The sequence below is a fragment of the Siniperca chuatsi genome, linkage group LG9 (assembly GCF_020085105.1).
Source record: "Siniperca chuatsi isolate FFG_IHB_CAS linkage group LG9, ASM2008510v1, whole genome shotgun sequence".
NCBI lineage: Eukaryota > Metazoa > Chordata > Actinopteri > Centrarchiformes > Sinipercidae > Siniperca > Siniperca chuatsi.
The window spans coordinates 3458047-3464150 of record NC_058050.1 but is presented as its reverse complement, the minus strand read 5'-3'; positions in this window follow the sequence as shown (position 1 = coordinate 3464150).

Here is a 6104-nt window from a genome sequence, read left to right as displayed (position 1 = left end):
TGTTTCCTCGCTTCTCTTCACAGTGGCTTCAGCTGTTGAGCAACAGGCCGGTTACAACACCAACAAAGTGAGAGCTGTGAGAGCCGAAACCGCGAAAACACAAGACGCCAGTGACGTTACGTTTAACTCCACAGCAGGCGGCGAGCGGACTCAAAGGGCAGTACCTGTGGAAGAATGTGTATTATGAACTTGAAAGACTGAGCATTGCGTTGTCGACTATTAACCTTTTTCAGAAAGGTTAACCCTAATCCTAAATGTAACTAACATTGACTATATGCTTCTTATCTTTCTTCTGGCCTCTGAGTTCACCCTCTGTCCTGCTCCGCCTGTTTTCCTCTCCTCTTTCCTTTCAAAGCAGGTGTAGTCAAAAGGAGAAACCCACCTTAAAACACTGTCAACATGATATATGTCATGTCCATTTAGTAGCTTAGTGTTTCGTGTTTCTTGTCATGGATAACTGGCCTAAAGAAGACGTGACGTGCAGATATTTTCAGAAGCTCTAAAACACCAACAGTAAATAGGTTGTTGAATAATTTAAGACCTCCAAACTAACAGGAGGTGTAGAAAGACTTAAAGTTTGAGTCTTGGACATGATTCCTATCAGTAATAGTAACTGCACAGAATGACCTATTTTTCCTCTGAAATTAATTCAGAAACTGACTTTAGTTTATAGCTTTGGACAAACTTGACAATGTTTCCAGACAGCCACTACGTTTTTGAAAGCGTTCAATCTTTGTGAAGATCTGCCGTCATCATGACCCCTGCCCGATCTCCTCTTATAGGTCAGAGGTCACCATCAGCTCCCCCACCACACAGCCATCGCCCTTTCCTTCGTCACACCTGTCTTTCTGTATCATGGATGTATTAAGAGAAGTTGCTTTCCATACAGTCCGTATATGATTTTCTGGCCCCTGAGTTTTTGGGCCCACAGATCATGTGCATTAGTGCCCATGTTGGCCAAAATAAAGAAGACATAAATGAATGCAGCTTTAAAGCTGCTCTATTCTGGATTTTTATATCAACAACTGGTCAAACGACTATCTGTAATGTAAGTGGTTGCTTGTAGTGACAAACCCACACAGAATAATCTCATCTCTGCAGTTCTTCTTCTGCTCTGTGGAACATTTTAGCATCTTTCATCTTATTGTTCAGTGTTTTCAGGTCTGCATCTTTACTGTTTTGGTTCTCCCTCACAGCTGTTTTTAGTTTTAAACCAACTGTACACTGCCTGTCCAGCACAACATGGCAAACAGACAAAGTTAGCGATTAGCTGGTGAACATAAAGCATTTTGGCAGCTAATGCTGAAACTGATTATTTCACAGGAGTTATTAGAAACCTATTGGACTTACACTTCATCAGTTGTCAAGAAACACGAATGAAAGTTAATGCTGCTCTGTGTCTGCTCAATGCGTAAATAGGCAACTGTTCAATTAAGCGTTACCATATCACCATATCAACTATATGACTTTATGTTGTGTTTACAGCTTGTTGCGCCATTATTTTATTGCAGTTTTGTTTTTTTATGTTTATATTTGACCAGTCAATATGAGTGTGAGAAATTATGAAATACAAATAAGCATTTATTTTAAAATGGTTTAAATTGTTTATTAGTTTTTATTTATTTATTGTTGTTCTATACTTTTCTGTTCTTTAAAAAAAATATACTTAACCAAGATGGTCTCTCTTTTCTTGGCTAAAATGGTATGTATAATTTTAACAGACACAGCAACACAGAACCAACACACAGACACACAGGAAAGGACAGGGGGGGAAAGCATAAACCATGCTATTAAAAACACACAATTTTCTTAAGAAAACAAAAAATGAATTAAAAGTGATGGCACATGCGTTTATTTCAGTCATACAACTGTGTGAGACTTTCCATTAAAGATGATGCATGTTTTGTTGACCTGACTCTATCACTTTACAAAATCTTTGAACTTTTAAAACTTTGGAACACCATGCCATGTCATTCTTACCAAACAGTAACATATTTTTTACGTCAGTGGTGTATGACTGTGCGTGTATGTGCGTGCATGTGTGTGACAAACCCTGGCTCTGCCCAATGCAGCAGTCAGGACAAAGGCACGACGTCCCACAGCAGACAGAGAGTCTGCAGGCAGAGCGCACACACAGATAAATTATGTCGACTAATGGCTCATCAAGCTGTCACACTGAGCCCAGACAATGCACTGTGCAACTACAGAAGAAAAAGAAGAAGCCAGAGACGCAAAGAAAGGCTATACTTATAGTGTCGGATGTGGGACGTCACTCAAGATTGCTCAGCTAGAACCACAACCTGTAAAGGCTGTATGACTGAGTGATTAATGTGTGTGTGTGTGTGTGGGTGTGTGTGTGTGTGTGTGTTTGAATGCCTGATAAAAAGCTAATAAAATAACTAGAGGAAGATTTTTAGACGCATTAACCATTCAGAAGGTTTACTTGCAGCTCTACAGTGTCTGAACATACTGTACTGTAAATACGTTCATATTTCTTTAGTCTTTATTTAACCACCAAGAACACAGTTGGCTGCTCACTGGAGCTGCCAGAGGTCATCATATGTCACTGAAGGGACATTTTGAAGCCTAGAATTTGATTTCACAGTTTACCGTCATCTTCCTCAATTGTTTGGTGCCAGAAAATCCTAATCTGAGCTAACGTGGGTGGAGCTGAGGTGGGAGGGGACTGTGATAAGATAAGAGACCTGTCAATTAAAGCTAACAGCCCTTCTTTAAGCCATTAAAAATTCTGATGTCCACAGTGATATGTAATGTTTTAAATGATTATTATTCAAAATGTCTGACTGACTGCTAAGTTTAAGGTGTATAGAGCTTCAATGCATAGCAATGAATGACTTAAAGGTTATTTGCAATTCCATTCTGAGTGTCTGAGAGTCACAGTGATTGGTGATTGCTTTCCCCTTTAATTTAACTGACCTACTTGAGTAGGGATTCTATCCCTGCATTTGTACACACTGATGAAGGCCAGATGGCAGTGTTTGTGTATAGAATTTATGGAGTGGTTGCATTGTTGTCTTCCTTGCCTGAGTAAGCTGTGACAAAATGGCTGCATCTGTACTCATGAGATTTCGAATACATTTAAAATTAGCTAGGTTACTTTTGACAATCCCTGAATTTCTTTTTAAATCTCACCACCTTTCGTAGTTTACAATGCGCGGTGAAACCTGCAATATGAAAAAACGGGTCTCGGATCCTTTCACTGCGAGGGAGCGCTGCATGTTCGGTGATTCGTTTACTGAACGCACACAGTGAACGTGAAGCCCTGAGTGACAGACGGACGCTGAGTCGCTCGAGCCCGCCCCTCTGCCCCTCCCTCCCTCTCATGTCTTGAAGTCTTGAAGTAGGACCAAATATTTTATTTAATAATTAGGTGTCATGAAAATATACATGCTGTACACAGTAGGGTAGGACTTTGTTATAGCAGCTTTCAGTTGGCAAACAGTATCTTTATCCAACTGAATTCTCAGCTCACTGGCTTTCCTTTACGGACGCCTGTTCTCAGTTCACTAGTTAGCGAGCTGAACTGAACGTTCGGCCGTGTTCCAGTTCAGTGAGTGGGACTACGCAGATACTACGTCTCATTTTGAAGATAGATTCTAGCGTCAATAGGATTGATGCCAAAAAAGGGATCAGTTTCTCTCTTCTACGTTGTACCCATTTGGATTTCATCAAAGAGTAGAACTGTCTGTGCAAACAACGTTCCGTTGTCGTGAGCACATTTGAGTGCATGGACTCTTTGCTTCTCCACTGCTTTTGTGTGCACTCAAACAACACAAAGAGCATCGTTTGGAGCTATTTCACAGCTGTGAATGAAAACTTGCACACTGCGTTATGTGTATCAAGGTGGTGGCAGGTAGAAATTCTACCACTCAGCTAACCTTACAATGATTGCTAACCTTTGGCAAATCATTTAGTGGTCATGAAAATGTATTCAGATTTAGCCTATTGATGATGCATTCACCTCATAAATCATGACACACTGCTCTCCCTTACATAAAAGTACATAAGCCGCTTTTAATAATAAAAATAAAAAAGTATTAGTAGTGATATCGGCAGTTCTGGCCCTGAATTACTTGGTATCGGATTAAAACCAACTTTTGCGGTATCACCCACCTCTACTACGCAGTCGCAGCTCCAGTCAAGCACTGAACGATTCGGTGAACAAATCTTTTGAATGAACTGATTCTAATAAATCAGTACACTGAAAAGAACTTATTTGCCCATCACTAATTGCCAGCAGATGTGTGTGTGCGTGTGTGTGTGTGTGTGTGTGCGTGCGTGCGCATTTTTTTCGAAGGATGAAAGAAAAGAAAGAGAAAATATGAATCAAAACATACTTGACGTGTGTGTGTGTGTGTGTGTGTGTGTTTTTCTTTTTTTGTAGTACAAAGGAAATAAAGAGAAAGTTGGAATCTAAATAGCATACTTTAAATATACTTGTATGTGTGTGTGTGGGCTGGTTGAGATGTTTACTTGGTGTAAACAAGGCAAATATAAACAGTTTTTATCTCTCTTCATGCATGTAATGACTGACTAGCAGCAGACTGACCTTCTGAATCTGCCTTACAAAGCTGTGACAGCTTCCATCCCAACCGCAGACATTTCCAGAGAAACACATTCAGATTCAAATTAATCTGCTTTTGCCAGTAAAACCATCTGATGGTTTTGTACCTTCACAGATTTTTCCATGTAAAGCAGCAACTGCTCAGTGAAACCGAAAATACAGTTGCCTTTTATTGAGCCAGTTGAATAACAGACCAAATCTTCATCTTTTCCTCCTCCATGCTCAAAATGACTAACAACAATGATCAATTCTGAAGTGTCCGATTCTAAGGAAACAGAATCAAAAGTATGTCCTGCGTGGGTGTTTGGTCGGTGACCAGGGATAGCAACACGTTTCCAAACATACTGAAAGCTTTTTCTTATCTAAAGAGAAAAAACAAATCCAGCTTCCTTCTGTAAATGAACCTTTGTGTTTACCTAGTAAAGACTCACTGAGGACAAACAGTGAACTTGTTTCCAGCAGCACCTCCCTGATCAACACATTTCATTGCATTCCTACTGGGAGCCGCCCAGTATTACCAGTCGACTGCCGTCGTCCTGTGTCCATCATGTGTAACCGCTGTGAGTATAAGCTGACTACAGCTTTTGTGCTCTGTAGAGGACAAAACTACAACCTTTACACCGCTACCTTTCAAGCCTATGGGGCTTGTTCAATACTGAAAAGAGAGATTTTCGGTGGAGTATCACTTTAAGATGTAAAATAGTTCCATTTGAGGCAGTGGTGCTGAATCATCATCGTGACCGGTCAGTGCAACTCCCTTTCAGGGCAAAGTAAGGACACTAATGCCCCTGGGGGTGAAGTGTGTGTGTGTGTGTGTGTGTGTGTGTGTGTGTGTGTGATAGAGATGGTTTTGGGGGTTGTTAAAAGACTGATGGTAGCTGTCAACCCTCTCCGGCCCTCGCAACCCCTGGCAGAGTCCTGTGTCGGTTATAACCCTCACACCCACACTTACATGTGTGTGTGTATGTGTGTATTATCAGGAACGAAGGGGCATCCTAATGAATGACCTTTGACCCCCAGAAAGAGGATCCGGGCAGAGGAAGTTGAAAGGAGAGGTGAAGAGGGGAGATGGAGGGTAAGGGGACGCTCGGCGCCACATTATGCCTTCTGTCAATCAAACAGACACCCCCAGCTGCCCCACCCATGGGCGAAACATTGAATCATCCACTGAAAGTGAGTACCATTCAACATCAACGGGTCCACCATGATGAGACAAAAAAAAACACTGCACTGACACACAACTTCTACAAGGAGCCCAGAGGTCAAAGGTCAGAGTCCAGAGATAGTTAGTGTCAGCTCTCCTAAACTTTTTATTGTAATGGTTTGTTATGAAATGGCCTCGATTCACAAGGGCGTAGGTTTGATTTCAAAGTTGATTGGAACACAAGGGTGGGGTGGATTATATCAAGAAGGCGGATAACTTAGAGTTGTACATTTGCTCGCTCTAAATTACCATCGAGGGTGGTAATTATATCAGTATATGTACAAAAATACGCAAAATAAACAATTGTCTTTTTTT